The sequence below is a fragment of the Natrix helvetica genome, assembly GCF_964273705.1.
Source record: "Natrix helvetica genome assembly, chromosome: 3".
Taxonomy (NCBI): Eukaryota; Metazoa; Chordata; class Lepidosauria; order Squamata; family Natricidae; genus Natrix; species Natrix helvetica.
In genome coordinates this window covers 56,690,708-56,701,449 of record NC_138549.1, presented here as the reverse complement: position 1 = coordinate 56,701,449, position 10,742 = coordinate 56,690,708, and positions in this window count along the sequence as shown.

Genomic DNA, 10,742 nt, shown 5'->3' with positions numbered 1-10,742 from the left:
CTTTTGACCCAGAGCTCAGTTTCGAACCACATGCATATATTAGTGGTGTCCTGAGTCGGGGAAGGTAAAAAACCACTCCATTCGCTGATCTGAGCTTTCCCTGAGGAGTTAGACGAAAGCTTATATCAGAATTGGCAAAAGAGCCCAATTCAGCCAGAAACGTAACTTTTGACCCAGTTTCGAACAACATGCATATGTTACTGGTGTCCTGAGTCGGGGAAGCTAAAAAACCACTCCATTCGGTGATCTGAGCTTTCACTGAGGAGTTAGACCAAAGCTGATATCAGAACTGGCAAAAGAGCCCAAGTCATCCAGAATCGTAACTTTTGGCCCAGAGCTCAGTTTCAAGCAACATGCATATGTTAGTGGTTTCCTGACTCGGGGAAGCTACAAAACCACACCATTCGCTCATCTGAGCTTTCCCTGAGGAGTTAGACCAAAGCTGATATCAGAATTGGCAAAAGAGCCCAATTCAGCCAGAAAGGTAACTTTTGACCCAGAGCTCAGTTTCGAACAACATGCATATGTTAGTGGTGTCCTGAGTCGGGGAAGCTAAAAAACCACTCCATTCGCTGATCTGAGCTTTCCCTGAGGAGTTAGACCAAAATTGATATCAGAATTGGAAAAAGAGCCCAATTCATCCAGAAACGTAACTTTAGACGCAGAGCTCAGTTTCAAGCAACATGCATATGTTAGTGGTTTCCTGATTCGGGGAAGCTACAAAACCACTCCATTCGCTCATCTGAGCTTTCCCTGAGGAGTTCAACCAAAGCTTATCTCAGAATTGGCAAAAAACTCAATCCAGGCAGAAAAGATGACTTTTTACCCAGAGCTCAGATTCGAACAACATACACAGTGGTGTGTATGAGTCGGGGAAGCTAAAAAACCACTCCATTCGCTGATCTGAGCTTTCCCTGAGGAGTTAGACAAAAGCTTATCTCAGAATTGGCAAAAGAACTCAATTCAGCCAGAAAATGTAACTTTTGACCCAGAGCTCAGTTTCGAAAATTCATGTTAGTGGTGTCCTGAGTCGGGGAAGATACAAAACCATTCCATTCGCTGATCTGAGCTTTCCCTGAGGAGTTAGACCAAAGGTTATCTCGGAATTGGCAAAAGAACTCAATCCAGGCAGAAAAGATGACTTTTGACCCAGAGCTCAGTATCGAACAACATACACATGTTAGTGGTGTCCTGAGTCGGGGAAGCTAAAAAACCACTCCATTCGCTGATCTGAGCTTTCCCTGAGGAGTTAGACCAAAGCTTATATCAGAATTGGCAAAAGATCCCAATTCTGCCAGAAACGTAACTTTTGACCCAGAGCTCAGTTTCGAACCACATGCATATATTAGTGGTGTTCTGAGTCGGGGAAGGTAAAAAACCACTCCATTCGCTGATCTGAGCTTTCCCTGAGGAGTTAGACCAAAGCTTATATCAGAATTGGCAAAAGATCCCAATTCGGCCAGAAACGTAACTTTTGACCCAGAGCTCAGTTTCGAACAACATGCATATGTTAGTGGTGTCCTGAGTCGGGAAAGCTAAAAAAACCCACTCCATTCGCTGATCTGAGCTTTCCCTGAGGAGTTAGACCAAAGCTTATCTCAGAATTGGGAAAAGAACTCAATTCAGCCAGAAAATGTAACTTTTGACCCAGAGCTCAGTTTCGAAAATAGATGTTAGTGGTGTCCTGAGTCGGGGAAGCTACACCACCAGTCCATTCGCTGATCTGAGCTTTCCCTGAAGACTTAGACCAAATCTTATCTCACAATTGGCAAAGAACTCAATTCAGCCAGAAAAGGTAACTTTTGACCCAGAGCTCAGTTTCAAGCAACATGCATATGTTAGTGGTTTCCTGAGTCGGGAAAGCTACAAAACCACTCCATTCACTCATCTGAGCTTTCCCTGAGGAGTTAGACCAAAGCTGATATCAGAATTGGCAAAAGAGCCCAATTCAGCCAGAAACGTAACTTTTGACCCAGTTTCGAACAACATGCATATGTTACTGGTGTCCTGAGTCGGGGAAGCTAAAAAACCACTCCATTCGGTGATCTGAGCTTTCACTGAGGAGTTAGACCAAAGCTGATATCAGAACTGGCAAAAGAGCCCAAGTCATCCAGAATCGTAACTTTTGACCCAGAGCTCAGTTTCAAGCAACATGCATATGTTAGTGGTTTCCTGACTCGGGGAAGCTACAAAACCACACCATTCGCTCATCTGAGCTTTCCCTGAGGAGTTAGACCAAAGCTGATATCAGAATTGGCAAAAGAGCCCAATTCAGCCAGAAAGGTAACTGTTGACCCAGAGCTCAGTTTCGAACAACATGCATATGTTAGTGGTGTCCTGAGTCGGGGAAGCTAAAAAACCACTCCATTCGCTGATCTGAGCTTTCCCTGAGGAGTTAGACCAAAGCTGATATCAGAATTGGAAAAAGAGCCCAATTCATCCAGAAATGTAACTTTAGACGCAGAGCTCAGTTTCAAGCAACATGCATATGTTAGTGGTTTCCTGATTCGGGGAAGCTACAAAACCACTCCATTCGCTGATCTGAGCTTTCCCTGAGGAGTTCAACCAAAGCTTATCTCAGAATTGGCAAAAGAACTCAATTCAGCCAGAAAATGTAACTTTGGACCCAGAGCTCAGTTTCGAACAACATGCATATGTTAGTGGTGTCCTGAGTCGGGGAAGCTACAGCACCAGTCCATTCGCTGATCTGAGCTTTCTCTGAAGAGTTAGACCAAATCTTATCTCACAATTGGCAAAGAACTCAATTCAGCCAGAAAAGGTAACTTTGGACCCAGAGCTCAGTTTCGAACAACATGCATATGTTAGTGGTGTCCTGAGTAGGGGAAGCTTAAAAACCACTCCATTCGCTGATCTGAGCTTTCCCTGAGCAGTTAGACCAAAGCTGATATCAGAACTGGCAAAAGAGCCCAAGTCATCCAGAATCGTAACTTTTGACCCAGAGCTCAATTTCAAGCAACATGCATATGTTAGTGGTTTCCTGACTCGGGGAAGCTACAAAACCACACCATTCGCTCATCTGAGCTTTCCCTGAGGAGTTCGACCAAAGCTTATCTCAGAATTGGCAAAAGAGCCCAATTCAGCCAGAAAGGTAACTTTTGACCCAGAGCTCAGTTTCGAACAACGTGCATATGTTAGTGGTGTCCTGAGTCGGGGAAGCTAAAAAAAACCACTCCATTCGCTTATCTGAGCTTTCCCTGAGGAGTTAGACCAAAGCTTATCTCAGAATTGGCAAAAGAACTAAATTCAGCCAGAAAATGTAACTTTTGACCCAGAGCTCAGTTTCGAAAATTCATGTTAGTGGTGTCCTGAGTCGGGGAAGATACAAAACCATTCCATTCGCTGATCTGAGCTTTCCCTGAGGAGTTAGACCAAAGGTTATCTCGGAATTGGCAAAAGAACTCAATCCAGGCAGAAAAGATGACTTTTGACCCAGAGCTCAGTATCGAACAACATACACATGTTAGTGGTGTCCTGAGTCGGGGAAGCTAAAAAACCACTCCATTCGCTGATCTAAGCTTTCCCTGAGGAGTTAGACCAAAGCTTATATCAGAATTGGCAAAAGATCCCAATTCTGCCAGAAACGTAACTTTTGACCCAGAGCTCAGTTTCGAACCACATGCATATATTAGTGGTGTCCTGAGTCGGGGAAGGTAAAAAACGACTCCATTCGCTGATCTGAGCTTTCCCTGAGGAGTTAGACGAAAGCTTATATCAGAATTGGCAAAAGAGCCCAATTCAGCCAGAAACGTAACTTTTGACCCAGAGCTCAGTTTCGAACCACATGCATATATTAGTGGTGTTCTGAGTCGGGGAAGGTAAAAAACCACTCCATTCGCTGATCTGAGCTTTCCCTGAGGAGTTAGACCAAAGCTTATATCAGAATTGGCAAAAGATCCCAATTCGGCCAGAAACATAACTTTTGACCCAGAGCTCAGTTTCGAACAACATGCATATGTTAGTGGTGTCCTGAGTCGGGAAAGCTAAAAAAACCCACTCCATTCGCTGATCTGAGCTTTCCCTGAGGAGTTAGACCAAAGCTTATCTCAGAATTGGGAAAAGAACTCAATTCAGCCAGAAAATGTAACTTTTGACCCAGAGCTCAGTTTCGAAAATAGATGTTAGTGGTGTCCTGAGTCGGGGAAGCTACACCACCAGTCCATTCGCTGATCTGAGCTTTCCCTGAAGACTTAGACCAAATCTTATCTCACAATTGGCAAAGAACTCAATTCAGCCAGAAAAGGTAACTTTTGACCCAGAGCTCAGTTTCAAGCAACATGCATATGTTAGTGGTTTCCTGAGTCGGGAAAGCTACAAAACCACTCCATTCACTCATCTGAGCTTTCCCTGAGGAGTTAGACCAAAGCTGATATCAGAATTGGCAAAAGAGCCCAATTCAGCCAGAAACGTAACTTTTGACCCAGTTTCGAACAACATGCATATGTTACTGGTGTCCTGAGTCGGGGAAGCTAAAAAACCACTCCATTCGGTGATCTGAGCTTTCACTGAGGAGTTAGACCAAAGCTGATATCAGAACTGGCAAAAGAGCCCAAGTCATCCAGAATCGTAACTTTTGACCCAGAGCTCAGTTTCAAGCAACATGCATATGTTAGTGGTTTCCTGACTCGGGGAAGCTACAAAACCACACCATTCGCTCATCTGAGCTTTCCCTGAGGAGTTAGACCAAAGCTGATATCAGAATTGGCAAAAGAGCCCAATTCAGCCAGAAAGGTAACTGTTGACCCAGAGCTCAGTTTCGAACAACATGCATATGTTAGTGGTGTCCTGAGTCGGGGAAGCTAAAAAACCACTCCATTCGCTGATCTGAGCTTTCCCTGAGGAGTTAGACCAAAGCTGATATCAGAATTGGAAAAAGAGCCCAATTCATCCAGAAATGTAACTTTAGACGCAGAGCTCAGTTTCAAGCAACATGCATATGTTAGTGGTTTCCTGATTCGGGGAAGCTACAAAACCACTCCATTCGCTGATCTGAGCTTTCCCTGAGGAGTTCAACCAAAGCTTATCTCAGAATTGGCAAAAGAACTCAATTCAGCCAGAAAATGTAACTTTGGACCCAGAGCTCAGTTTCGAACAACATGCATATGTTAGTGGTGTCCTGAGTCGGGGAAGCTACAGCACCAGTCCATTCGCTGATCTGAGCTTTCTCTGAAGAGTTAGACCAAATCTTATCTCACAATTGGCAAAGAACTCAATTCAGCCAGAAAAGGTAACTTTGGACCCAGAGCTCAGTTTCGAACAACATGCATATGTTAGTGGTGTCCTGAGTAGGGGAAGCTAAAAAACCACTCCATTCGCTGATCTGAGCTTTCCCTGAGCAGTTAGACCAAAGCTGATATCAGAACTGGCAAAAGAGCCCAAGTCATCCAGAATCGTAACTTTTGACCCAGAGCTCAATTTCAAGCAACATGCATATGTTAGTGGTTTCCTGACTCGGGGAAGCTACAAAACCACACCATTCGCTCATCTGAGCTTTCCCTGAGGAGTTCGACCAAAGCTTATCTCAGAATTGGCAAAAGAGCCCAATTCAGCCAGAAAGGTAACTTTTGACCCAGAGCTCAGTTTCGAACAACGTGCATATGTTAGTGGTGTCCTGAGTCGGGGAAGCTAAAAAAAACCACTCCATTCGCTTATCTGAGCTTTCCCTGAGGAGTTAGACCAAAGCTTATCTCAGAATTGGCAAAAGAACTAAATTCAGCCAGAAAATGTAACTTTTGACCCAGAGCTCAGTTTCGAAAATTCATGTTAGTGGTGTCCTGAGTCGGGGAAGATACAAAACCATTCCATTCGCTGATCTGAGCTTTCCCTGAGGAGTTAGACCAAAGGTTATCTCGGAATTGGCAAAAGAACTCAATCCAGGCAGAAAAGATGACTTTTGACCCAGAGCTCAGTATCGAACAACATACACATGTTAGTGGTGTCCTGAGTCGGGGAAGCTAAAAAACCACTCCATTCGCTGATCTAAGCTTTCCCTGAGGAGTTAGACCAAAGCTTATATCAGAATTGGCAAAAGATCCCAATTCTGCCAGAAACGTAACTTTTGACCCAGAGCTCAGTTTCGAACCACATGCATATATTAGTGGTGTCCTGAGTCGGGGAAGGTAAAAAACGACTCCATTCGCTGATCTGAGCTTTCCCTGAGGAGTTAGACGAAAGCTTATATCAGAATTGGCAAAAGAGCCCAATTCAGCCAGAAACGTAACTTTTGACCCAGAGCTCAGTTTCGAACCACATGCATATGTTAGTGGTGTCCTGAGTCGGGGAAGCTAAAAAACCACTCCATTCGCTGATCTGAGCTTTCCCTGAGGAGTTAGACCAAAGCTTATATCAGAATTGGCAAAAGATCCCAATTCGGCCAGAAACGTAACTTTTGACCCAGAGCTCAGTTTCAAGCAACATGCATATGTTAGTGGTTTCCTGATTCGGGGAAGCTAAAAAACCACTCCATTCGCTGATCTGAGCTTTCCATGAGGAGTTAGACCAAAGCTTATATCAGAATTGGCAAAAGATCCCAATTCGGCCAGAAACGTAACTTTTGACCCAGAGCTCAGTTTCAAGCAACATGCATATGTTAGTGGTTTCCTGAGTCGGGAAAGCTACAAAACCACTCCATTCGCTGATCTGAGCTTTCCCTGAGGAGTTCAACCAAAGCTTATCTCAGAATTGGCAAAAGAACTCAATCCAGGCAGAAAAGATGACTTTTTACTCAGAGCTCAGATTCGAACAACATACACATGTTAGTGGTGTCCTGAGTCGGGGAAGCTAAAAAAACCACTCCATTCGCTGATCTGAGCTTTCCCTGAGGAGTTAGACAAAAGCTTATCTCACAATTGGCAAAGAACTCAATTCAGCCAGAAAAGGTAACTTTGGACCCAGAGCTCAGTTTCGAACAACATGCATATGTTAGTGGTGTCCTGAGTCGGGGAAGCTACACCACCAGTCCATTCGCTGATCTGAGCTTTCTCTGAAGAGTTAGACCAAATCTTATCTCACAATTGGCAAAGAACTCAATCCAGGCAGAAAAGATGACTTTTGACCCAGAGCTCAGTATCGAACAACATACACATGTTAGTGGTGTCCTGAGTCGGGGAAGCTAAAAAACCACTCCATTCGCTGATCTGAGCTTTCCCTGAGGAGTTAGACCAAAGCTTATATCAGAATTGGCAAAAGATCCCAATTCTGCCAGAAACGTAACTTTTGACCCAGAGCTCAGTTTCGAACCACATGCATATATTAGTGGTGTTCTGAGTCGGGGAAGGTAAAAAACCACTCCATTCGCTGATCTGAGCTTTCCCTGAGGAGTTAGACCAAAGCTTATATCAGAATTGGCAAAAGATCCCAATTCGGCCAGAAACGTAACTTTTGACCCAGAGCTCAGTTTCGAACAACATGCATATGTTAGTGGTGTCCTGAGTCGGGAAAGCTAAAAAAACCCACTCCATTCGCTGATCTGAGCTTTCCCTGAGGAGTTAGACCAAAGCTTATCTCAGAATTGGGAAAAGAACTCAATTCAGCCAGAAAATGTAACTTTTGACCCAGAGCTCAGTTTCGAAAATAGATGTTAGTGGTGTCCTGAGTCGGGGAAGCTACACCACCAGTCCATTCGCTGATCTGAGCTTTCCCTGAAGACTTAGACCAAATCTTATCTCACAATTGGCAAAGAACTCAATTCAGCCAGAAAAGGTAACTTTTGACCCAGAGCTCAGTTTCAAGCAACATGCATATGTTAGTGGTTTCCTGAGTCGGGAAAGCTACAAAACCACTCCATTCACTCATCTGAGCTTTCCCTGAGGAGTTAGACCAAAGCTGATATCAGAATTGGCAAAAGAGCCCAATTCAGCCAGAAACGTAACTTTTGACCCAGTTTCGAACAACATGCATATGTTACTGGTGTCCTGAGTCGGGGAAGCTAAAAAACCACTCCATTCGGTGATCTGAGCTTTCACTGAGGAGTTAGACCAAAGCTGATATCAGAACTGGCAAAAGAGCCCAAGTCATCCAGAATCGTAACTTTTGACCCAGAGCTCAGTTTCAAGCAACATGCATATGTTAGTGGTTTCCTGACTCGGGGAAGCTACAAAACCACACCATTCGCTCATCTGAGCTTTCCCTGAGGAGTTAGACCAAAGCTGATATCAGAATTGGCAAAAGAGCCCAATTCAGCCAGAAAGGTAACTGTTGACCCAGAGCTCAGTTTCGAACAACATGCATATGTTAGTGGTGTCCTGAGTCGGGGAAGCTAAAAAACCACTCCATTCGCTGATCTGAGCTTTCCCTGAGGAGTTAGACCAAAGCTGATATCAGAATTGGAAAAAGAGCCCAATTCATCCAGAAATGTAACTTTAGACGCAGAGCTCAGTTTCAAGCAACATGCATATGTTAGTGGTTTCCTGATTCGGGGAAGCTACAAAACCACTCCATTCGCTGATCTGAGCTTTCCCTGAGGAGTTCAACCAAAGCTTATCTCAGAATTGGCAAAAGAACTCAATTCAGCCAGAAAATGTAACTTTGGACCCAGAGCTCAGTTTCGAACAACATGCATATGTTAGTGGTGTCCTGAGTCGGGGAAGCTACAGCACCAGTCCATTCGCTGATCTGAGCTTTCTCTGAAGAGTTAGACCAAATCTTATCTCACAATTGGCAAAGAACTCAATTCAGCCAGAAAAGGTAACTTTGGACCCAGAGCTCAGTTTCGAACAACATGCATATGTTAGTGGTGTCCTGAGTAGGGGAAGCTAAAAAACCACTCCATTCGCTGATCTGAGCTTTCCCTGAGCAGTTAGACCAAAGCTGATATCAGAACTGGCAAAAGAGCCCAAGTCATCCAGAATCGTAACTTTTGACCCAGAGCTCAATTTCAAGCAACATGCATATGTTAGTGGTTTCCTGACTCGGGGAAGCTACAAAACCACACCATTCGCTCATCTGAGCTTTCCCTGAGGAGTTCGACCAAAGCTTATCTCAGAATTGGCAAAAGAGCCCAATTCAGCCAGAAAGGTAACTTTTGACCCAGAGCTCAGTTTCGAACAACGTGCATATGTTAGTGGTGTCCTGAGTCGGGGAAGCTAAAAAAAACCACTCCATTCGCTTATCTGAGCTTTCCCTGAGGAGTTAGACCAAAGCTTATCTCAGAATTGGCAAAAGAACTAAATTCAGCCAGAAAATGTAACTTTTGACCCAGAGCTCAGTTTCGAAAATTCATGTTAGTGGTGTCCTGAGTCGGGGAAGATACAAAACCATTCCATTCGCTGATCTGAGCTTTCCCTGAGGAGTTAGACCAAAGGTTATCTCGGAATTGGCAAAAGAACTCAATCCAGGCAGAAAAGATGACTTTTGACCCAGAGCTCAGTATCGAACAACATACACATGTTAGTGGTGTCCTGAGTCGGGGAAGCTAAAAAACCACTCCATTCGCTGATCTAAGCTTTCCCTGAGGAGTTAGACCAAAGCTTATATCAGAATTGGCAAAAGATCCCAATTCTGCCAGAAACGTAACTTTTGACCCAGAGCTCAGTTTCGAACCACATGCATATATTAGTGGTGTCCTGAGTCGGGGAAGGTAAAAAACGACTCCATTCGCTGATCTGAGCTTTCCCTGAGGAGTTAGACGAAAGCTTATATCAGAATTGGCAAAAGAGCCCAATTCAGCCAGAAACGTAACTTTTGACCCAGAGCTCAGTTTCGAACCACATGCATATATTAGTGGTGTTCTGAGTCGGGGAAGGTAAAAAACCACTCCATTCGCTGATCTGAGCTTTCCCTGAGGAGTTAGACCAAAGCTTATATCAGAATTGGCAAAAGATCCCAATTCGGCCAGAAACATAACTTTTGACCCAGAGCTCAGTTTCGAACAACATGCATATGTTAGTGGTGTCCTGAGTCGGGAAAGCTAAAAAAACCCACTCCATTCGCTGATCTGAGCTTTCCCTGAGGAGTTAGACCAAAGCTTATCTCAGAATTGGGAAAAGAACTCAATTCAGCCAGAAAATGTAACTTTTGACCCAGAGCTCAGTTTCGAAAATAGATGTTAGTGGTGTCCTGAGTCGGGGAAGCTACACCACCAGTCCATTCGCTGATCTGAGCTTTCCCTGAAGACTTAGACCAAATCTTATCTCACAATTGGCAAAGAACTCAATTCAGCCAGAAAAGGTAACTTTTGACCCAGAGCTCAGTTTCAAGCAACATGCATATGTTAGTGGTTTCCTGAGTCGGGAAAGCTACAAAACCACTCCATTCACTCATCTGAGCTTTCCCTGAGGAGTTAGACCAAAGCTGATATCAGAATTGGCAAAAGAGCCCAATTCAGCCAGAAACGTAACTTTTGACCCAGTTTCGAACAACATGCATATGTTACTGGTGTCCTGAGTCGGGGAAGCTAAAAAACCACTCCATTCGGTGATCTGAGCTTTCACTGAGGAGTTAGACCAAAGCTGATATCAGAACTGGCAAAAGAGCCCAAGTCATCCAGAATCGTAACTTTTGACCCAGAGCTCAGTTTCAAGCAACATGCATATGTTAGTGGTTTCCTGACTCGGGGAAGCTACAAAACCACACCATTCGCTCATCTGAGCTTTCCCTGAGGAGTTAGACCAAAGCTGATATCAGAATTGGCAAAAGAGCCCAATTCAGCCAGAAAGGTAACTGTTGACCCAGAGCTCAGTTTCGAACAACATGCATATGTTAGTGGTGTCCTGAGTCGGGGAAGC